Source organism: Lepeophtheirus salmonis, chromosome 1, assembly GCF_016086655.4.
Source record: "Lepeophtheirus salmonis chromosome 1, UVic_Lsal_1.4, whole genome shotgun sequence".
Classification (NCBI taxonomy): Eukaryota; Metazoa; Arthropoda; class Copepoda; order Siphonostomatoida; family Caligidae; genus Lepeophtheirus; species Lepeophtheirus salmonis.
The window spans coordinates 7,254,598-7,280,684 of NC_052131.2; the positions used below are offsets into that span (position 1 = coordinate 7,254,598).

At 28.5% G+C, this 26,087-nt stretch overlaps 1 protein-coding gene across 1 annotated transcript in view; it reads right to left on the bottom strand.

Moving 5' to 3' along the window:
- The window catches only part of LOC121115632 (glutamate receptor ionotropic, NMDA 2B), a 119,319-nt gene extending 98,258 nt beyond the window's left edge, over nt 1-21,061 (bottom strand). Inside the window, exon 1 of the mRNA XM_040709714.2 lies at nt 20,890-21,061. The gene's annotated coding sequence lies outside the window, so the exon portion shown is untranslated. The remainder of the gene's footprint in view (nt 1-20,889) is intronic.
- Nucleotides 21,062-26,087: the final 5,026 nt, after the last annotated feature.

A 26,087-nucleotide genomic window follows, 5' to 3' on the forward strand; every position in this document is an offset into this window, starting at 1 on the left:
AGGAGAAAAAAGAGTACAATTTTGTGGAAGTAATGTAACATATTGTACTGAGAAGAATCCCCAACAATTATTGAATAATAATACCATATGGGAAACAATTGGCTAGCTACTACCACTGACTTTGTGCCTTTTTCTGATTCTTTTTGTGGTAAAGGAGGCAAGAAATAATAAAGGTAATAATGTGCTAAATGATTAAAAAAGTCTCGTATCTACCTTATCAGGGCCTTTTTTTTATAAATATATATATTTTACGTATTTTTACAAAAATATTATTATCTTTTAAATAGTTTGAATATTTAAATTATATTTTACGATAAATATCTTTGTAACTAAACAAACTAAATATCAGTCAAATTTTACACCATCCAAGACTTTTAAAGGGATCCAGACCACCCAAGTGTCCATTCAAATAAATAATGTACGGCGTCAAAGAGAATTGGAGAGAAGATATTGTATTTCTCAGGCCAGTATATCCTAAACTACAAAGAATGATTTGAAGATATCTGTGCATCGTTTTCAGAAGCGTCATCCTTTAGCTACAAACAAAAACCAAATAGCATGGAATAAAGCAAGATTATTTGGAATGGTACTACAAAGAGCAAGCTCCCAAATATCATTTTTAGTGATGAGAAATATTTCAATATCAAAGCTACATTTAAAATCCAAAATATTTTATACCCAAAACAACTAAACTCTCTATTAGCGTCAGAACCCCACAGCAATGATGTTTTAGGCTTATGTATGTGAGGATTCAATGTATACACTTATTTTTTATTCCATAAGGGGTCAAACTCAATTCAGAGACATACCAGCAGCTGATATTGGAATTGTTTCTTTGGATTAATGAGATATTTCAAGAAAAGAAATATACTCACATACTCAAGATGGAGCCCATCACATACCTCAAAATCCACCCTGGCTTGGTGTGAAAAGATTTTGAATGGATTTATTAATGAAAAAGGATTACCTGCTTCAAACCCATTTATAAATTCCCTGAATTTCACCTTGGTCATAACATAAAGAAAAAGCCGGCCTTAAAGAACATCCAGATATTAATTAATTGATTGGAGTTTAGATAAACGTATCGTTGAGGGAGTGGAATGTTATTTAACTAAATACTGTTCGTGTTTGTTCCGAGAAAATTGAGAAAGATGCTTGCTTCAAAGGGTGAAAAAATTGAGTAAATTATTTATCATGATTAGTCACACTTTAAAGATAAAGAATAAAAAATTAATAAATTTATTATTCTCATGTCATTATAAACCTTTTAGACAAATGTAAAATATTTGATAAAAATATCTTATCCATGGGGTGGCATAGGTGTGCGTTCAAATATATGCAAAATTATACACCTTAAGATGTGTCAAATTTTAGAAAGGAACCAATAGACAAATAACATCGAAAAAATTTACTTAAATTATATTCAAACTTCACGAATTCTCTTTTTCAATATAAAGAGATTCTATGATTTAAAATCTTTCTTGTTTCTAGGAGAGAAAACGCTGTTGTTGAGTTTACTAAGAGTAAAATTGAGGATCAAAATCTGAGTAATTCTTACCTATATCTTTGCTACATACGGCGGGGATTTGTTTTTATTTATTTCCTCTCACGGGTGATTGAAGCTAATTTAATAAAACGTCATGACAGTTGTGCTGCTCTCCTACAAAATATTATTTATTAAAATGTTAATTTCGTGTTTTTTTTAAATACTGACAGGTCATTTTTCTTTAAAAAATATGGATTAGTGGAGAGGTATGATGATTATTATAAGCAAAGTCTTTAGAAATAGGGTGATCATTACTTAACAGGACCGGAAATGGATGTGGAAACTTACCTTAATAACTTATTTATTGGATACATAATGTAAATATGTATAAATGTATAACGGTTATCTTAACAAAAAAGTTCAAGTTTCATAAGGTGAAGTCAGTCATTTAGATTCGCTATTAATCATCATAGCAGTAAATTTATCGTGGGGATGCCTCACAATTACTTTTGTCGCTTGTTTTACACTCTACTTGAAATTAAAAAAATAATTGAGTCATTACGGCAAAAGAGTGATAAAATGTCCATAGGGAGTTTTTTTTTAATTTTTTAATTTGCGTTTTTACCTCAAATGACCTGTATTTGATGAAATGATAACTTCTCTCAAGTACATTTTTTATCAATTTAGGTATGTAAAACTACTTTCTTTTACATAAGTGGGTTTAAAATGCCCTGTTAGTTGATTCTATGATATACCAGTAGTTGCATAAATACACGGACTAATTTTTAAACGCTTATATCTCGAGGTTCCGTAAAAAATTCCAGCACAAGTAACTCGGTAAATCTTTTTGCTTTGTTTTTGTTTTCTTACACACTTCAAACTAAGTCGTTAAAGATGAATGACGAGCCCAAACGTCATATGGTTGCCACCGCGCCGGTAGGTCTGTCAAAGAGATACTCAAGAACACCGGACTATCCAGGACTACTGTGTTCAAAGTCCAGAAGCTTGTCAAGGAGTGAAAAGATCAGAAATACCTGCCCATACCTCTGGAATGACTCAGGATTGGCTCGCTCCCAAGATGTCATTTTGGAAGAAAAACATTTGCCCACCTCAATCACCAGATTTGAATCCCCTTGACTACAGTGTGTGGTGGCTAATTGAGAAGAAAGCATATGCTACCGCCACCCAAATTTGGACTCATTGAAGGCCAGTGTCAATGAGCAATGGACAGCCATGGAATACCATTACATCATCAATGTGTACAATGCCTTCCACAGGCGCTTGGAGGGTGTCATAGCAGCTGATGGCGGTTATATTCAGTAATGATATTAAATTTTATACCAGAATAAATTATCTATTACATAATTTTCCAAAAAAATACGTCATACGAATTTTATTACACATTTAATTATTTGACGCAAATAGTCCGCTTATTTATGCAACTACCGGTATATTATAAATATTAAGATTTTTTTTTTCAAATCATCTAGCCATTTATTATTTTAAACATAATATTGAATCATAAGAGTTGATAAATTTTTGTAATACATTTAAAAACACTAAAGAAGAAAATATAGAATAAATAGGAACAATAAACATTCAAATATGAAATATTAAGAATTTATAATTATGATTTTTTTCTCTTTGCTGTTTTTTACACACAAGTTTGACTGATATAGTTGTGAATCGTAAGCATTTTCGGTACGTCAAAAATAAATTAAAAAATGAACATTGTCACACTGACAATTTAAAGAATGTGTAATCCGCTCAGCCGTCATGACTTGTCATTAAATTAGCTAAGAGTTGCTCTAATATGAAGGAAGTACACCCCATCCCCACTCAGTATCAAGCCATCACATAGCAAAAATTACTCGTTTTGGCTTTTAAATTCTTATCTGAGTCCAATAGATATCTACAATTATAGCTTCCTAAAAAAATCTATGTGATTCTTTACATCATTCATGGGTAAATAAAATCAACAACTCGTTATTACACTATATATTTAAATGTTATCTCCTCAAGAATGAAATAATTATGATCGCAACCATATAAAAAAAAAACAATTAAACACACACCCTAAAAATTTCTTAGAAGATACCTTATTAATTTTTTTCAATTTCTATACTTGCTAAATATTCAATAGGTGATAAATTTTTACCAAAAAAAATAATTATGGAATAATAATTTTTTAAAAAGGATTTTTGTCAACGTTGTCGTGTTGAGGTGATCTAAGCTTATGCATCTTATTGTTAAATTTCAAATCGAAATTTAGGATACACATCTATTTATATCATGTATGTTAAACAGGTTCAACAAGAAATCATATGTTATTCTTTAAGTAAGAACATTTAATTTTTATTTTTGACGGAAATTTTAATGAAATGTTTATACTATTTGAAATTTTTGGAATCAAATTAGTACTCATTAGTGTTTGATGATATTGTTTGTATTGTATATAATAATAGCTTCCAAATTACCTTTTTATAGCTATCATTGTACGCCTCAGCTCTCACATTGAAAAAAGGAAAATCAAATAAAGCAAAAAGAAGGGCCTTTAAAGAGAACAGTTTATTATTTTAAATTTCGATTGAAAATTTCTTGATAAACAAATAAATCATATTCAATATATTATCAAGGTATATGAACAGTTACATTTAATCAGATTTAGTTTTTCAGGAGTATTCTGAAATTTTTTGGCGATCAACTATAGATTTAAAGTAATTAGAAGCATTTATTGATCTCAGAGTAAATAATACCTCACTTTACTAACAGACAGTTATGTATAAAGATTTGTTCAAACTTAATTATCAAAATTTTGTCTGAAATGCTTACAAAAGCAATTTAAATTCCATTTGCTTACATCTGCAAAAAAATAATTAAAACAGAAAAAATTAGAAATCAGATCATTTATTCATTTTTTAAAGATTTACTGATTGACAAAGAATATACCCTTATAAGGAAATTGTTATTTTAATCTAAATCAGCAAATAAATTATAATATTATTATTACTTTTAAATAATATAATTATATTTGAATTTATTTTACTACTCTTACATTAAATCGAAGTTATTTTGTTTGTATTTTATGAATAAATAGACTTACAAAAGGATTAATGAATTGATTACCCTTTTTTCTATACTTTTTTCTATATTTACCTTTAATACATGTTTTGATTATCCTCGTTATATTTTTCTATCATTAAAATACATATCAATGTACAAAGTCTTATAAAGATGTTGTAAAATCCATTAATACAATTACAGTAGTATATTTAAATGCATTAAAGTTCATATAATGGACCTGATATAACCATTAAAGAAGTTGTACTAAAGTACCATTAAAGGAAATATGTTTTATTTTAAAAAGAGAGGAAAAAAATATTATGAATTGTTAAGAAAATAATTTCCGGAATTATTATATTTGGACTATTTGTAAACAATACTTATAAATAATATCATGCCCAATTTCGATAAGTTAACGAATAAACTATAAAAAAGATATGCACGTTTGTAAATTGAGAGACAACATATTTCCTGATAGAGATATAGATATATATTAGCTCTTTTTTTTTTTCTTGCAACCTGAATTTGAATAGCTTTTGCTTATTTTCCAAAGCTCTTACCATTATTCTTTAATTGCTGAGATAATAACATTTAAGTATAAAATATATAAAAAATATATTGTATATCATGAAATTATGGCAAATTATTAATGTGAACATCATGTATTTTTATTGTGTCAATTTCCAAAAACATTCTTTTTTTCCCAATCCTAATATAAATTATAATATTACACCTTTAAAAAATATTAAAACATTATATTATTTATCATCAAACTTGAATTCAGTAAGCACTATAAAGTTTTATCAAGTCATAAATACATACATATGTACACTCAAGGCAGCAATATCTCATAATTAAGACCAACTGGTTATGTAGTATAGCATTAATTGTTTAATTCTTGAAACGAGCTCCCTCTGGTTGAAAAATGCTCATAGACTAAATCAGGGATTCTTAACCTTTTTTGGTTGCTGACAACTTCCTTATTTTAGACGGATGAACACCTCTGTGAGACATTCTAGGAACCAAGCATGCCAGAGGAAGAAAAGTTTATTTCTAGGAATCGCCATTCATATTGAGTAATATGAAACTCCATAATTATGGCCAGTTATACTAGTCGAGAGTTTTTTGGCAATGTTACAAATAAGAAACATAAATTCAAAATGCTAGCCCTGATCATTTGAAGAATGTTTTGTAGGAGCACAGCTTAGCTGACATGAGCTTTCAAAAGATCAGCTACAATCAGAGAAAAAAGAAATTAATAAGAACAAAGGCTAGAATCACTCCAATGTACATTCTTAGTTATATTCTCAAGGAATGGCTATAATAACTCTGCAACAAATCTTCAGGTTAATCTTTGCCTTTTATGACTAAAGCTGAGCTGTTTAGTCAAATAAGTTACTGTTTAGGTATTAGAAAAGGAAAACAGTTGGTAGAGAATCCGTTTTTTCTTTTTTATTCATACTTTCTCGAATTATTGTTGTGCTAACATCTCTTCAAATAGTCTATTGCTGGCCAAGTACCTTTGAGTTTGTACAATAAAATGAGTGAAATGCCGAAAAATAAGTTTTCCCTACACCTGGATTGTAATTAATGGAGGTAATGAAATTTGAAGCTACCTACCGGACGACAAAAAAATATTTTGTCGAATGTGCCGATGTGAGTAATCTTACACCCCCCTACCCAGAGTCAAACGACTCTTAATGTCCTCGTTCCTCATCAAAATTATGAATGCCTACAAACAGCATTTGACTCATAATGATTCTGACAACTTTAACACCAACTTTCTTAAAAATGCTAGTTTCCTCTAATATACCTGAAATATAACATTCTGAACTTTCACGTAAAGAATTTCCAAGACAAACGAGCTCATTTCATCAATAAAAAATGTTTTTGAATGCCCGTCTAAGATCACATAACTTTACTGTTTCTTACCAAATTTCATTACCTCCAGCACCTATAGTCACACGCTAAGAAACTTGGTTGAAAGCAGTTTATTACTATTTCAATAACTTCAAAGTAATCGGGGAATATTTAAACAGCCGTAATGAAAAAACACCAACGCTCGTTAAAACTAAGAAGCCTATTAATGATTAGTTTATTATTGAATAGTTTATTACAACACAAAATTAAATACATTTTTAAATGAATAATCAGCGTACAACGATTTGTGAGACCTAACAAACTCCGAGGAGACAGTCTACAGAAACACACTTATTTTAAATTGTGACTTAGAAAGGATTTTCAGTTATTGAGAGCCATTCATACAAAAAAAAGATCCTGTTTGTCAGTAAAAAGTGTAAGGAACAAGCTAATTATAAAATGGAAAATTGAAATATTATATTCATAATAGTAAGTATTTATCAAATAACTTTTTTAGGAATAAATTACATTTATTCCTAAAAACAACAACATGAATAGTGTCAAAGGGTTCAAGCTTCAAATAGCGTGCAAATAGTTGGTCTTACATAAGTTTCTTAGGTTTAAGAATTGGGTATACTCCATAGATTCCAACATGTTAAAGTATAATTTATTTAAGATAAGTATGTATAAGTCGTTTTGAATACTAAACATATTAATTGACTTTTTCTTTTCTTATCTTTACAAATTATTTAGATGACGAAAAATGAGGATTCTACATGGAATTTATAGTATGATAGGAAAAGCTGATTTACTCATAATCAGCATATTTTTTTATGTATAAAAATGTCTCATTATTTTTTTATATTTTTAATTTACATTTGTCCCAAATAATTTGTTGAATCCATTTGTAATATTTAATTTTAATAACTTCAATTTCTTATCATTTGTCTCTAATAATTCGTTGAATCTATTTTTAATATTTAGTGTCTTTTGTTATTATTAATTTGTTTCACTCTCTTTGTATAGCTACTATTAATTAGTTTGAGTTTCTGTGTATAACTACTATTAATTAGTTTCACTTTCTGTGTATAGCTAGTATTAAAATTTCTAATTATTACTTTTCGTCTTAATTAATCATTTTTTATTTTACCCATACTTTTTTAACTTAATATCACAAATATAAGTTATAATAATGAAGGTGTTCAAGGGATGTTGCATTTTTTAGACAACCCCCTATATCAAAATTTATTAAAAACTTGAGAGGCTCGAGACGGAATGTCTAAATTTACTACGAGTTAAGTGAAATTCAAAAGTTTTTGACTACTCATTGTATGACATCATATTAGCGACTTTTGTTAATATTTGTGGATAAATCTATAATATAGCAATTTGGAAGTTTTTTAATGATTTTCACGAAGTACCTCAGGCATTCCTGGATTTGAAAATTTCAACTCCTTTTTATTTTCACTCTTCTAGTGTAACATGAAAAATAAAAGATTTTCATTTTTATACCACCATCACATGATATTTTATCCTCCAAAACCGTGGCTTTAAATCTATATTACCATGTGTCTCGCTCCCGCTTTTTAAACACAGTCGCGTGATGCCCACCCCTATTTATGACGAAAAGCTCCAGCCAGTTTTGTATATATGTAGTAAAAAGGAATTTAATTTCTCATCAATGAAATAATAATGACACACAAGGATGGTCAAGGTGTAATATTTAACACCATCACATTTTTTAAGTCTATATATTTATATTTCTAATCAGAGCATTACTAATATTTCATGACAATTTTGAAAAAAAAAAAAATAATAATTGCAAATTACTCTTCAATAGCCAGTGTGTCATTTTTGACACCGTAAACAAATATAACCATTACTTACCATTTCACGACAACATTTTTCGTAATTTTTAATTTCAAAGGTTTTCTTTTGTCAAAGATGTCAAAATAATGACTTTAAGAACAATTTTGCTTGCTTGAGCAAAATATGCGTTAAAGTTACTTTTGCTAAATGTTATGCAAGAAGATAAATTACATATGTATATTGAAAAAAAAAAATCCCATCAAAAAAAGATCGATGATTATTTTTTTATATTTTTTTCAACATAGTATCCTTTTAAATTTACACACTTCTCCCAGAGATGCTACCATCTCTGTAACCCGTCCAAATAGTACTTGGCGTATTTTTCTACAAAATAAATGTTACGTCACACTTTTTGTGTTTGGCTTAATTACTCTGAGTTGGATTGATTTAGACGCGTGAAATCATAGAGCAAAAAACCTTTTTTATGTATTCTATTATTTAAATCTATTTAAAGGTTGTATTTTCCCAAAATAATATATAATCATAGTTATACAATCAACTTTGTCCATTTTTACAAAATCACTCACATCAACTCACTCTAACGACTGTTACATACTAACTGCGACTACAAAATGGCTGAAAATGTGGTGAGTAACTGTCAACAGATATTAGATGGATATGACATTTTATACATGAAACAAAAAATAAAGTTAGGTTTTTTTAAGGTTGCCGACCATCCTAGTCTTAAGAAAAAAACTTTATTTTTCAATTTACCAACTCAAAAAAAAAAAAAAAAATGAACGAGTTAAAAAATGTACTCAAATTTCACGAGTAATTATGTTACAGAATTGAAACAAAGCAAACAACATCCTATATAAATATAGGATCAAACCAAGGAATATTGAAATCGATCTTTGCATTAATTTTTCTATTAGATATTTTAATTTGGAGGTAATGTTAGTTGATAGAAAAGGTGTGTGATGGGAAAGGGACTACGATATTATCTTGCACTAGATGAAACAATGGTGACAACTGATTCGCCCCATCCGAGATCAAAGAATAGTGCATCAGAGATTTGTCTTGAACACACAATTTAAACTAAATATACCATCATCCAATCCATAGATTCAAGCAATTACTGTATATTTTTGTCATTCTTTTTTTTACTTTCTTCTAAATTTTATTATTGTTATCAAAAAATTATTTTGAGGACGCCTGTTGAAAATGCCTGGATTTTGTCTTTGTTATTGTTAGCGACGTAGTAAAAAAACTTTATATGGTTACATGTCAAATAATATTTAGAATTTCAGCTGGTAATCTGCATTACTCCCTCACTTAAGAAGTTTAAATCATTAGCACTGCCGCTAGGTATAAAAATAATAAGGCGGAAAAACTTTGTGTAATAAAATGGGTATTTATGACGTCATTTTACTTTATTTTATTGTTTCACATACTAGCAATATATATTTTTGAATACGCACAATCATAACAGGGAGTATTTCTATTATTATTATTTAACGACCACAAAGAGATGTAGTTTTTATTTATATCTCAAATTATTGGATACTAAGACACTAAGGCACTTGTTGTTAATTTGAAATCTTGATATTTTTTCAGTTTGTACACAGTAATAAAGTCTGAGAATCACTATCACAGAGGACTGACTCCCCCTTTCATTTCCTCCTATTTTATATAATTTTAATTATGGTTTAGGAATAAAAATATCTCAGAATTATATTTTTTTCCATAAAAACTGCCATTCCAATTTTAAATACAATTATATTATATAATAGTAGTAAATTAAATACCAAGACATTTTTATAGTCTTTTTCTTTATAGAATTTAATTTTATTTTAAAATAGTAATAGCAGCTATAGGATAAAAATGTCCTTGTAATAAAAAAAAACTTTTATATTTGTGATACCTATACACAGCTTATTTAATTTTTAATAATAGTGTTAATTTAATTAGTTTTTGTAAGAAAATTAATAATTGAATATATTCAATATTTATATTGTCCTATAAAATGTTACATTTAAAAGTGAATCACATTATTTGATTAAAAACAAAATATTGAATGAACAATCTATGGATTAGTGGGCCTTACAAAAATAATGTACACACTGAAAGTTGTGATTGGGATGTTTTTTTTTATTCGTAAGTTAAAGAATGACAACAGAAGAGACGATCAACAGTTAGATCATGGACTATTTTGGTGCAAACTTGAGCTTCTCCAATATTTCAAAAAAATTGAACGTTACACTTAAAGTCTTCTTATTGTAAAGATAGTAATTTACAGTTGGTACAATCTTAACCCAAGGTACGATTGATCAAACCTTTTTACGTATGTATGAATTGATACAGTCTAGTTCGTCCTAATCAGCCTGATGGCGTCAATTTTCAGCATTAATTTAACTTTTTTAGAGGTCAAAAAGGTTTTTGAGGACAGAAAGACATTCACTAAAAGTGCAGATCTAAAACATTCAGAAAATTGACCCCAAAAGGTTCGTTATGAATAAATCCAACTATTTAATTAAACGTCTAAAACTGTCCAGAAGTGGCTTTATATTAATTTACATGGATATGTAGATATATAATTATCTACTTTGTCAAAGTTTTCATGTAAAATAAAGTAGATTGAAAGTTATAAGTAGTTATAAAAATAAGTTGGTAGTGAATAGTTTTATTTAGTAAGCCCATAATTTTTAATCAAGGCCGGATTTGGGGGTTCTTGGGATCTAATATCCTAGGGCCACTCTTGATTGGGTAGACTTTTGAATATTTACAACAAAAAGCAAATTTCTTATAAAGGCCATCAATGATTAACAATAAACTTTATTTTCTAAAAAAAAGCTTCATTTAATGATATATGCACAAAATTTATTGTAAAAAACCCAATCCTTCTCTTAAAAAGGTCATTTGGAAAAAAGGGAAAGGGTAAAGGGAATTTTTTTTTTTAGAAAAATGAAAGAAATAATATATATTTTATATTTTCTAAGGAGGGGTGGGGTCTCAGGCTAGAACTGACCTGATTATTTGTTTACTTAGAGTGGTTAAAAATGACATTATAATAGTGAGAAACTTATTGAAGTAACAAATTGACCAGTTCTTTTTTATTTTACAAAGCCATTAACATTATTAATTAAAAGAAAATATCTAAGTGTAAAGTAATCATTATTCTGTGAAAGACGAAGAGTACCATTGAGGATTTGTTGGGGAGATATACATTTAAGTGTTTGTTGAAATCATAGTATAATTGAGGATTGATACGGACAGTAATGTTTGACTATTTCCCTCTAAGATACGGATCTGTATTTGTATTTATTTACTTTAATTCTTAGATGGCTACAGTTAATTTAATGAAACGGCATGACAGCTTAGTTGCTCTCCTTCCAAACATGTTTCCAATTGTTATGATTAACATGTTATTTTTGTCAATATTATTTATGGTATACAGTTCAAAATATTTTGTCCATCAACATAAACAAAATGTTGAACAAAAACCAAAAAAGGGAAATTTATTTTTTATTACTTCATATAAAATACATCCCAATGATTCATATTTTTAAACAATTTTAGGATTTGCATCCAAATTTCTAAGATGAGTTCAGATACTTGAGAACTTTATCTACAGTTTAAAACCTTTTTTTGATTTAAGAGACGTATTTTGGCCTCGATATGGCTTTTCAAATTAAATTTGTCATTCTGATATTATAACAATCAATTTTATTTACTTTCCATATATTTTACAGTACTTTTAAGAAGTTCAAAAAAAATAATAGTTTGTTGATAGAAATGGAATATAATTAGTCGTTGAAGGATAAAAATTTAATTTTGACTCAATTAAAAAAAAAAAAATCATATTAACTTGCTTCTTTATTGACGGCCACATAAATTGTTTATATACTTTTGCCTATTTATTAAAATGAAGAATTAAATACCCATTGATATTTATTAATGAGTACATATGTTTAATCTACATTTGTCTTGTATAACTTTTTCTTTAATCAGTAGTGTACATGTTTGTGACAAAGACTGATGATGTTAATATACAACATTTACATTTTCATATAAAATATGTTTATGAATGGACATAGGACATTTTGTATATACATAGTATGTACAAATTCATGATACCAAATGTCTCAAAATTAAAGTAATATATTTTTTTAGTATAGCATTAAGATACATTTTCTATCAATTTGCAAATTTACAAACATGGCTACTTAAGATGCTTCTGTGAAAAATCTAATTATATGGTTTATTAAAAAAAAAAAAAAAAAAAAAATGTGATTTGTCAACACAAAAAAAAAAAAACCACAACCTACAATGGATTGCATTTGTATTTTTTGTGTTATTATTGTCAATTTCTATCAACAAAATATTCTAATGAGTTTAGAAACTGTTTCATCAAATTACCAAAAATTCCCCACATAGTGAAAAAAATTGACAATAATAAATTAAATAGATATTAAAGGTCATATTGAAGTCTTTTTAAGTTACATAAGCACATTGAGTTTGTACATTTCAGGCCATATCAAAATATTTAGAAAATTTGAATACAGAGCCTAAATATGACCATGAAATATTAAACTATATGTTTCTTATATGAAATAGTAAGGCCTTTTTTCTTTTCTTAATTTTTGCTTGAAATTGATTTTGTGCCATCTCTCCACATACGTTTCAATCATTAAAAAACAGTTTTAAAAAATACTCCAAATTGATTTTTTTCAAAATATAGAATTTTTGCATTATACAATAGTCAATTTGATCAAAAATATTATATATAGAAGTCAGCAATATCCAGATGATTCTATTAATTTCTTTGCGTTCTATTATTAATACTGTTATGTTTACAATTCCTGCAATGACATATTTTTGGCACCTCAGACTCCTTTGTATATTTTGTGTGTACAAATTATTTTTTTTTAACAAATTAACTTACATAATCAAATCTTAAGAGTTTCAATCTAAAATTGAAATGAAGAAATTAGACCAGTGCTTCTCAAACTGTGGTATGCGTATAACTAAAAGTCATAAATTTGTTAAGCCTCCGCTACTGCATATTAATTTATTCATAATGGTGGTACTAGGATATATTATTAATGTATTATACTATTTCGGGCAGTAAACACTGTAAAAAGTTAGAGAATAACTAATGTACAGAGTTTGTAATGTATGTAATTCAAATAAAAAATTAAAAAATAATATTTGCAAAATGGTGCAGATCTAAGCTTATAAACAAGAAATTAAATAAACTCGAGATAGCACCACTAAAGTCAAGTATGTACACTAACAACTAATGAGTAAACAATACTCATAACTAGATTTGTATAAAATTTGATCTTAACGGGAGTGAGATTTTTTTTATTTCGCACTCTTTAAAGTTTTTTTTATTTACCAACGTTGTTATCATAACTCCTTCATTCTTGACGAGAGAAAATGAAAGAATAAAATAAACACTGAGTGTGTGCTTATTAATGACGGAGATTACCACTAATGATTGGTTTGGGAGTTATATGTGTAAGTCTACGTTGGAATCAAAGTAGAACTGAGGAATGATATAGGTGAATTTTCTGTCTATGTTCTTCCTAGGTACTTGAAAAAGTGAAAGCCGGAATCCGCTATAAATTACAGCATAAATTATTTTCCAGCAGTTATAATTTCCAATGTAATAGTTAAAGCTCAATAAAATATAACTTGCCAGTATGGGAATAGAAAAGAAACCAAAAAAGAAACTGAAATAATATTTGGAGGAAGAGAAACTTAGCTGTCATGACGTTTTATTATATCAGTTGCAAGCAGTCGTAAGAGCAAGGAAATATGCACAAATCCCACTATTATAAAGTGAGGGGATAAAGGCTGGAGTTACTTCGATATCAATCCTCCATACCACTCTGAGTTTCAAAGGGAATTACAGACAAAACTTCCAAGCTATCCATCACTGTTACTCTACGTCTTTCATGAGGGCATGCACTTGTTATTACTTTACTCTTAGAGGTTCCATTTCTCATAAATTAAATAATAATAATTACAGTTTTAGATAGGTAAAATTTGCAATGTTTTACATATTTATAAAATGAATTTATAGATCGTTGTAATTTTCATACATAATACTTGTATAAAATATAACCTAAAACACGTGCTACACTTTTTGTTCTGCCATGAAAGTAGTTTATTTGGAATAATAATTTGAAACCAAAAGCTATAAGACAAATAAAAGAAACACAAATCCGACTATGTATCTAGCAAGGACATCAGTGGAAATGCCTTTGTTTTCTATTTTCACTTCTATTTCAAGTCCAACAAGGTCTTGCACTTATAATAGAAACTTCTTCATCTGCTGTCTCTTCAAGAATTAAAGAATTATGCAAACTGTAAATTTAGGCACTCTCAATACAAAAAAAAGAGAAAAGAAACGAAACGGAAAATTGCATGTCTATTTGAAAATTGTTTGAAAGGAGAGTAGTTATATATAATATATTGATTTATTTATATGAACAGAACTTCTTTTACATCAAATATATAAAACAACTATTGTAAAGTTTTATTAGATTCGCTACAATCCGTTATATGGGAAGGAAGTAAATTTAATTTTACTTTGTATTACTCTGTTGTTCAAAAAGTACTCACTTTTAAACCCCCACCCCCCTTCCCCAAAAAAAATCTTTAGTTTTAAATTCCAGCATTCATTAGCACATCAATTAATGTTTACTTAATACTTGGGGTTGTCTCCTCAATAATTAAATACAAATGAGAATACCATTGGAAAATAAAAACCCCTTTTCAGATTGCCAATTACCAAATAAATTCACTTAATTAAATCCATGGAATTTACTACTCTAAGTATGGTTAATTATGTCTAAGCTTTTATCATTGGTCAATAAGTATGGAAGGATATGATAAGAGTTGGATTAGGGATTTTTATTTTATCTACCTAAGTTTCCCAATTACATTATCTAAGGTACTACAATTATTAACTTCGTTGGACCTGATTCATGCTATTTCTTCCATATCTTTTAGAAAGATTTTTCTTTATTTCCTAAAAATTATTACTTGAATGTTATCCTAATGGATGACTCTGACTGAAGTTAAATATCTAATAAGGTCTAAGAATTCCAATATCAGATGTGATTATATTGTCTTATTTATTATTAAATATGTTTGTATTAAAGGAATATTTAACAATAAAAACCTTGTGTAATTTTTTTTTATTAATATTTATGGCTTACATTGTACTCCGTAGTACAGCATTTTAGGTGTTAATGAATAATAAAATATTTTAAAATTAAAGACTTTTTGGAGCCCATTAAACGCCAAACTAATTTGGGTAAATTTTTATATATGTTACTATCGAGAATGTGGAGGAATAAACGAATTTGTGACAAAAAAATACTTAAGTATCTCCTATTCCTACTGAATAGAGCCCATATACTATTCTTCTTTAATATACTTTGCTAGCCTTGAATGCATTTGTAATGCACTTTTCTATTCATTAGCTTAAAATGAGGGTATTTCATTCAATTTTAATATATTTAAAATGGAAAATATAAAACATAAATGTTGCAAAAAGGAAACAAATCATCCGAGCAATGTTTCAAATCCTTCAAGAGTAAGTTGTTTTTAACCTCCCTGACAGGAGAGGTCAGAGTCACAAAATTCCTAAATGTTGAAGTGGTAGTATTGGCTGGGTGTACTCTAATGTTCATGTTCTTTCCATCTCTCTTATCTCATATAAAGTACCCCGGTCAACAATGGTTTTAATTAATCATAATAAGGAACTACATTCATTTAATATGAATGATATAAATCCAAGTTAAATTAAAATGCCCTCATTTTAAGTTATAAAAAATAAGAAAAATTAATGAAGGAAGAGCCATTTTAAGGTCGAAAAAATCAGTACGAGAATAAATTTATATTATAATAAACATAAATATATATATATATGAAGGTGACACTTTTTGAGGGGAATCTTCCGGTCATCTCATACAAGCATGATGATATTTGTGGTAACTCACTTTCAGATTTTCGTCAGATTGTTTATAAATGGAGAACTTATTCTTTATCAGGTAAATTATTAGCAATCAGAATATGTGAAAAAACTATTAAGAGTCCAGTCAATTTATCCCTTTAAAAAACAGTCCTGGTGTTGACAATACGACTAATGTCATTACTGGAACTGGCAACAGTGTCAAATACAATGATAAAATGAAATTATATTCGAAAATTAGAATCAAGGTAGATATTAAATGAGTAGAAATTTTTTCCTTAAATTTTGACAGCAGATCGTTGTGGAAAGTTATGTATAATTTAATCATTCCTTTTTGAAAAAAAAGAATGAGTTCAAATCGTTTTTTCTTGCCAATTTTACAAAAAATTAAATAAAAATATGGTATGATGGGAACATTTTGTTCTAAAACGTAAACTTTCGAACAAAATTTTGAGCATTATAGATAATAAGTAGATTGATATTATCTATACACAAAAATATGAGGCTTTTCAATTATTTTTTATTTATTTATCTTACATTTATATTGGCAAATAATTTCCACAAAACATTTCAAGGCCCCTACAAAATGCGATTTTCTTTTTATTTAATATATGTAGGTATATTTTCAAAATATATTTTCAACCACATGAACAACCAGGTAAATTCTTAATTCATGTTTTCGTAACATCAAAATGATAGAATAAAGTACTAAGTATAGAAATACCGTTAATAATATATTACATTTTTTTCAATACATTAAAGGAGAATAGATGAGCAAGCACTTCTCCCTCTCCATACAGTTTTGGTTAATCATTTGTATATCATGGATATGTCAATAAGAGGGTTTTTATATTAAAGAAGTAAATTATAATAAATTGGGAAATATTCTCTTGAAGTTTGTTCAATACTGTTTTTGTGTTGACACACCATAGTAGTTGAAAAAGTTAACATATTTTCCTTATTTACATTTATACATACCTACTTATATTGTTTTACATATGTATAAAAATATTAAACTAAATTACTTTAGTTCCAAATTTAACTTATTTTACTCAAGGACTGTATGTACTACTTTTCTAAGTCGGTTCTATTCTTTTTTATTCTTTGAGACTGTAAATGGAATAAAGTTTTCTTGTTTATAAGAAAACTTAAATTTCTTTTTTACACTAATGATATTAAACAAAACTATGTGAACCTAGTTAAATATCTACTTAAAAAATAATAATTTTCTTAACATACATTTAGATACCAAAATAGAATTAGAACTAAAAAAATGATATGATACTCAAGAAAAAAAGAGTAGAATGGAAATTAAATTATGGATTTAAAACATTTTGACTTATTAAATATAAACTAATAGTATGTTCTTCGCATTTATTATTTGAATTATACTTCGTAATATACGGTGGGTATATTTGCAATAAAAATGTATTTCTTATAGGATACATATTGCTATAGCTGTAAATCGAGAAATATTTTTTGACGGGCAAGTTTTGTTGTTGTTGTTGGCAAGTTCAATATTATTTTTTTAGATTCCAAGGCTATCATTATTGAGGAGAGAGCATTTAAATGTAAAGTGTTTACCACGAGTATGTGTGCATATAAATGAAACTGATGAGTTATACCATGTGGAAACTTGAAACGTTGAAAGAAAAAAGAAAATATCCTGCCATTTTTTAATAATACATGTAACATAAATCTTTATTAATCTTTTCCTAACCATAGCCAATGTAAAATTTATATAATCTATTCGACCGCCATTAGCCTCACAGATGGCAACAAGCCTCTTGTGAAAAGAGTTGCAAGTAATGAAAATGAAATTCAGGTCCATAGCAGCCCATTCCTTGACCGGTGTTGCCCTCAGGGAAAATTGCCTGGACTCAGGAAAACAGCTTTGTTTTGAAAAATTATCTGTTTGTGACTGCCGTGAGCCTATAAAACTCCGGAAACCAAATCAAGGTTCCCATTGAGTGCATCTGCATTAATGATGGGATTTTACCAGATTTTTATGATCTTCTTAATATTATAGGTGGTCATACGAACCATTTCCGCCCGTTTGACCACCTCTGTTGGAGTGTGATCCACACAAGGAAGAGTTGATGCCTATGCCTTGAATATCGCTGCGATGCCATTTCCCATTCAATATTACAAATTGAAATGTAGCAGGTGTTTGACATAAATGGTTACATTTAAAATTACAAAGAGTTCCAATTTATCACGCAGAACCTCTCAAATCCATATAATACAAGTGTGTAAGTTTCCAGTTTCCACCCAGTATGTAGAAGTCCTTGTTGAACTCAGAGTATAATTGCAGATCGAAAATGAAGTAATTCAAGCCTATCTCCTTGGTTGAGACGGATTGGTATTTTTGTGTATTTCCTTCATCTCACAGCTAATCCAATCAAACGCCATGGTATCTAAGCTGCTTTCCTATCAAACTTTTCTTAATATTGTAATGATTATCATTTAAAATTTAGCTTTCTTTTCATTACTTTCTGAAAATGCTTACGATTTACAACCGTACATATTTATTTCTGGGTGTGTTTATTAGAATGGGTCGAAAATCATAATTTGAGAAATCAATATTGAGGAATATATGATATTTGTACTATTTAAGGCTATTCCTAGCCAAATTTCAAAGCCATTTCAACATATTTTCAAAGATAAAAATTCAGTAAAAATAATTTAAAAAAATAAAATACATATTTTTAATCAGTTATTTTTGTGGTTATCATTTATGGGGTTGAAAATATTATTATTGATACAAGTTACTTTGTATTTATAATCTATATTAGTCAAATTGTTAATTTTTGTTTTCATTGTAACACAAAAATATATAGGTTTTACATGTCGAATTTCGTATTTTCTGTTGAATAATGTATTATTTTCATCCTTATGGAAAAAGGGCAATATAATGATATTTTAAATTGTTTCAAACAAAAAAACTATCTTTTATCATCGTTAATACTTAACAAATAATCAATCTTTATAAAATTATAAAGGGTGCTTTGATCTTTACGCCAGAGTGAATAGAATTAGTCATCTTCAGAATAAAAAATCAATTATAGGAAAGGATAAACATTTTCAAAATGTAATGGGAAGCCTCTGAAACTCACTCCCTGGAGCTCATATGGAAAAAAGAATAATTAATCTACCAATACACAACTGTTCCTGATACTCAATTGTCAAAACTCGAAAATTTTGGATCAACCCCCTCTAAACAACCAACCATAGTATTTATCCACTCAACTATTAAAATGGATATTTTAACCAAGTAAATCATTATTTGCACTTAATAGTTTTTAAATATGTTACTACATATAAGCATCAATGAACAAATTCAAAACCTTTTTATCATTATATTTAATACCATTGAATTTATTAACTAAAATAATATTTGTAAAAAAGAATATTACATTTTGTTTTTATTTCTAAATTATTATCAAGCAAGACATATTCTCTATCTAGAATAAAACTTTAATACTTAACGTTGTTGGTGTGGATACACAGGGTGGGGATTTAAAAATCCGGAACAATCTCAGATCTTAATATTTTGGAAACTCTGATATCTATATTTATGAAAGTGTGCTCTTCATATTCAGCTGGCAAACCAGTATTAAAAAAATACAAAAAAATACTTGAGATTTTCTCCGAATATGAACACTGTGCGGCCATTATTTTGTGCTTTCATCCGGTCCCATACAAAAGGACGCAAATAACTCCAAAAATAATTATTCTAGAGATCTTAAGTTGATGTTCACAGATAAGGTGTCATATTAGACTTTTAAATGAATACGGGTTTTCCTTGTTGGATAATTTTAAACGGATCTATACCTGTCAAAAATAAACATTTTTAAGACTACTATGTTTCAGAAAAAGTAAATGTGGCCTCCTAGCTCTCGGAAAGTCTTGGAGAAAGAGTTAAATAAACGTTAACATAAAAATGTTTACGCCTTGCAGACATCCATTCTTGAGGCTGTGTCCAACATAACAAGGAGTTCCTCATCAAGGGTTGTACCATGTTCAGGGTCAGGTTGGAGGTTGTAGTTAAAGTTGGAGGGAGTTGGATTGAGTGATTGACTTCACTATGGATCTCTACTTGTAAGAGTTAAAGATTTGTTAATTGCTGAATAAATATCTTAGAAACTACTAAATTAACATATGAAAAAGTTAAATACTTTTAAGTGGATGGCAACTTAAAAAATTTACATATGGTAAGGTGAGGCAAAAAAATTGCATTATTTACACAAGTGATGTATGATAATGTTAGAACTTCCCTTGGGTGTTTAGTCCCTATAATATTAAGGTAGAAAATTTAGTAAATAAAACTTTATTTTCCCTAGGTAATTTGATCATATGACACCTACTATTAGCATCATTGAATAAATTGAATACTTTTTTGTTATTATGCTTTATACCCATGAATTCAAAATCTAAAATAATATTTGACAGGTTTTATATGTTTTCATATTCATCATTGAAAAGTGAAATGGTATACTCTAAACTATGGATAAAGGAATTATATGATAAATTAAGAATTTGCTTAGGACGTGGGGAAAAAATTCTAATTACAATAGATATTACAAGGATATGTCAGTCTCTTTAAGTAAACAACCTAGAGACGTAATGGTGGTATATACATTTATATTTATAGAATAGATATCAAAGTTGAACTACTGACCTGATTGACGAAACGCCTTTCGTTCACATTTCAATTTTCACATTATATAGATCATAAATCTGTATCATAGTCACCCAATAATCATTTTTTGCCCCCACAAACTATTATTATTAATTTTTTAAAGAATATAATGTCTATAGATGATCCTTATACAAAACCTTTTTTGCAACTAGTTGATTTTACCATCTTACTCTTAAAAGGGATATTTTTTTCTTCTTTCGTCTGTATGGTGAGCGCCAACAGAGAAAAATTAAAAAGAAAGGAATGCTATAAGGTCGTATCGGTAGAAGAGTAAAAACCTTCAATGTTACTAATTTGAAGCACTTGACATTGATTCAACACAATATATATCGTTCTGGAACAAATATTTGTTATTTCTAAACAAACAATAAAAAACTATAATTTGAAAATAAGTTGATAAAGGTAATTTGTAATAAATAATTTTTTATTCTCAGGCTATATTAGGATACATTCTTTATAAAATTAAAAATTATTCAACAATATTAAAAACAAAAACAATGGAATTACATCAAATATATAAAAATGAAATTTCCTGGTAGAAATTTAATAGCAATATTAAATTAAAATTTCAAATTAAACGCAATTTAAAGTAGTCGAAAACAAAGTTAAAATAGGAATGATTTAATTTAAATAACTGGCTATTATAGTCCTTAGCTTAAATAAATTATACTGTGCCTTGGTGGTAATGGCGTCATTTTTAAGGTTTTTACTAGTTGTAAGAAAGTTGATCCTTCCAAGCTTCTTACCATGTCACTCTTTAATGAGTTTTATAATACCCATGTATGTCAAATATAGTTGGACGTATTCCCATATGATCTTATTTGTTGTTTCAGGCATTTCTTTGCAGAAAAAGCATAAAGTCCTTTCGTCTTTGAAAAACTTGTCAGCCACTTCAAGTGTGCCTGTTAGTAAGCGATATTTAAACCATTTTTCATAAGAGGTTAGGAATTTAATTATTATAGCAATTATACAATATGCTGGGCTTCCTTGGGATATATTTTTTCTGTTTAAATAATTTTGGAAGGACAGAAGAGAAAGACCTTTGGAACAGTTTCTTATGAAGTCTGCTTAAATTGAAGAAATTATCAACTTGAAAGAGACAATTGGTTTTTGGGGATTCACATAAGAGTTGAAAATCGAAAACAGGCGTTTATAGGCTATTTGATTGAGCAAAAACTTGGACAAATGTCATCTCCTGCGATATTTAAGCATATGGTTGTTATTTTAATTTTATTTAAACTTTCCTTCATCGGCATTACCCATTTCAATGAAAGTTCATATTTCTACAGAATGCTTCTAGATTCATGACAAAAACTTTTTATTCGATCTGAAAGTCTCAACAATATTGATAATACTTTTAAGAGACCATCCTTTGGGTGATCTAAAAAATCAGTACTTTCCTGGATCAAAATATGATTAAGATATTAATACAACAAATGTTCCCTGTATCATAGTTTACGAATCCAAATGCTATTCCGAGATTTCCAAAAATTAATTAAATTGAGAATGCTTAGGCTTCCATAATCTAAATGGGTGTATATTATATTTTTGGAGATATTTTTTTTCTTGTGAAATTCAAAAAAATGTGGGTTCCATATTTTATAGTTCAAGAATGTTAACATTTCACGAGGACTTCGGCAAAGAGATGCACTGCACTTGGTATTATATATATACATTCCAGGCCTTGATCTGATTCCACATTTTCAAACCTAAAGAAGAGAAAATAACATTTTTTTCCTTCATTCTTGCAGATTCATTTTTAAGCTGCTGGCTGAAAATTCTTACATTCTGAGCCATTTTCAACTCTGGTGACGGCTTTTCAAAATTAAGCCGTGATATGGACATACAACTCCGTTTTTTTTAGAATTTATTGATAGTCCTGTTTTGGTGGAAAATAAACTTAACACATCCAAGGTCTAATCGATTTCAGATTTTGAAAAGCTGTTCCAGAATAGACTATTGTTAAATGGTCGGTGTTGCACAAGCTCTTCATTTGAAACATATTCAAGTTGAAACCTTTGATAAGGGACTCATTATGCAAATTATGCAGTAGCTCATCAATACATCTAATAAAAAGCAGTGATGAAACAGGATCACTTTGATAAACTCCTCTCTTAGTGTCAAAACATTCAAGGCTATTTTTGTACTGAATTAAAGTTCATGATTTTGATAAGATAACACCAACCATGCTAATATGTAATCCCCAAATACTTTGCTGTTGAGGGTAGGTATAATATGTGGATGCAATACACCATCAAAAGCCTTAGTGAAATCGATGGCCATTACTGAAGTATTGGGTATCTATTTATAAGAGAGTCTGCAGTGTCAAAGGAACGCAATCCAATATTTCTACAAAAAGCCATATTCTGAAGAATGTCTTATTTTATTGAACACCTTTTTAATACAATTTGCGAGGATATATGAATAAATACGTGAATTCTTAAAAAAGCTTGGATCTTTGCCCTTTTTGGGAACTAAAGCAATTTTGCATTTGCTAAAGCAATGTCGGGAAAAAATCTTTGATCCCTTACCTTTTCATAAAACAGTAGTAAAATTGCAGGCAAATAAAACGCCATTTCTCGTTGTCCAATTCACATTTCAATTTCTCGCAAAAATCAGCATTGGATACTTTACATGCATAGAGTAGAATCTTCACAGGCAATACATCTATAAAGTTTCGAATAATAGGATAAAATTTCATTTCACACTAATATAAGATCATTCGATGTCACACCAGATTCCGTCTGCAAGGTCAAATCATTGTTTGAGTTTTTTTTTAATATTTTCGACAGGCCTTGCCGAGCGTAGTGCATCTTTGCAACAAAATTACTGGAATAGAATTGAAGAAACCAAAATTGCACGTGGTTGGCTATTACAGTATCAAGACCATCAACGCTATTCACATTTTCAGCTACCCTGATTGCATTTTTGTCTTTATCCAAGAAAAACATTAGAATATAATTATGTTTTGTTTGTGTCAATTTTGAGACTAATGAGCAATACTAAGTCAGAATAAAATCCTTGATAGTAAAAATAAAGTCGTCAGGTAATCGGTATGGACTAATAAAATGAAATACCTCAAGAAATTGAAGAGATAGTCAAGAGAACAATGTCAATGATTGGATGTTTTGATGAAAATGGGAAACTGATTACATATACATAAATAAATACAATGAGAACGCGTCTGCCAAATAAAAGGAACGAGCAACAGAAAATAATGCAACATTAATGTGTTGAAATTTGTTTGTTAAACTTTTTTTTTTTCGTTATCATTTTATCAATAGTGGTGATCCAATTAATATTTTTAATTGTTCAAGGATTAGTCAGTGTTTCATTATCTATGACATTATTGTTGGATGATTTATGTACTTTAAAAATAAAGAAAAAAATAACCTTACAAAAATAAGATGGTGTTAACATTTAAGAAGTAGTTCTCAGAAAAAGGAATCCCAAAACGTCTTTGTGAAGACAATGGAAGTTTATATGCCTTAAACAAATTTCAAGATTTTGTAAAAGAAAAGGGTGTAGTCTGATACCCCTCGACTTTTTATTATATCAAAGTAGTTGCATCAGTTAAGACAATGAAAAATCTTCTAGGAAAAGCTGGATAACACATTTTTCAATTGAGTTTTTCGATGGTATCCTTGTATCCATAGACCTTGAGGAAATACACTCTTCAGGAACCATATAAATTTATTTATTAATTGCCCAGAATTTACAATCTTAGATACTCACCCATGTCTCTGTAATTAAATGTAACTTATATACCTAGACATATAATTAAATTATGAATGTTCAGGGATAAGAGAAAAGTAAACCGTAAAAATACATACGTAAATCCATTAGTACAAGTTCAAAACCCCCATTCAAAGTTTTAGGAATAGACAAGAAAAGTGGTTAATTATGGAGAAAATCGTAGCTATCGAGTAGAAATATCATGGGGAATACTTTACAAGAGTAACCGCAAATTCTTCAAAAGAAATCTTTATTCACACAAAATCTTACTACTTAAACTCCAAATTGTCCCCAAAAAGACTGGTAGATTTCATAATGATAAATTATTATCATTAAAACAATGAAATAATTTCTAAAAAAGGGGATTAAAATGTGTATATTAGTATTGTGTTATATGTATAGGCTATGTGAAAAATCTTTTACTATTGTTCCGTGTAAGGAATTATTATATATATAATATATTTATTTAGGAAATGTAAGATCTCGTGATCATGGATATTAAAAAATAAAACGTCTTCACCATCACATCCTTCTTTCAGAAAATTTGACCATATATAGAATAAAAATTGTTATTAAAAAACCAAAGAAAGCTTTTTCTTGCCTAAAATTTCAATAACTTTATAAATCGAAAAGTATACTTCTTATATTCTATAAAAAAAAATGTTCTCAAAGAAAATTATCTTTGTGTGTGAAAACTATCAATTTTTTAATTTTTTTTTTTTAAATTAATTGTTTGTGAATATTATTAATTTTTGAATTTTTATCCAAAAACTTTAATATTATGTTGTTGTTTTTTTCAAAAACAATTCACCCCCCAAAAAAAAAAGGATTTTCTGGACGCCTTTCCTGTTTTCATTATTATTTTCATAATGTTCACGTAAATTTAAAAAAAAAGTATTTGGAAGAGTAACAGCTGAGCTGTCATTATGTTTTATATTTTTAGATACTAGCAGTTATGAGAGGACAATGATAGATATAAATCAAATTCAACTCCGTATCTTGTAAAGACATAGACAGGAAATATTTCTGATGTCGATCCTTAATTCTACTTAGAGTCAAACAAGAACTTACACTCATGAATACAGTAGCAGTTTTAAGAATTTTTGCTATGAAAAAAAATAAAAATATCATAGTAGCCTTAACAATTTGAAGAATGTTTGAAGGAAAGGAGCTATACTTTCATGACCTTTCATCTCTTAGATTTATTGTTAGATTCTATGTGAGAAAATAAATGAACACAATCCCCGAAAGGTATCAAGTGATGACATAGTCTACAACAGTGGTCGGCAACCTTTTGGGGAGTTGGAGTCAAATAGCTATCGCTGCAGAGTAAAGGTGAATTTGTTTGTTATATTTAGATGATTGTCTATGATAAGATGGCGAGCCATTCAAACTTCATTCGCAGACCTATATGGCATAGGGCCAGTAGTTGTCGACCTCTG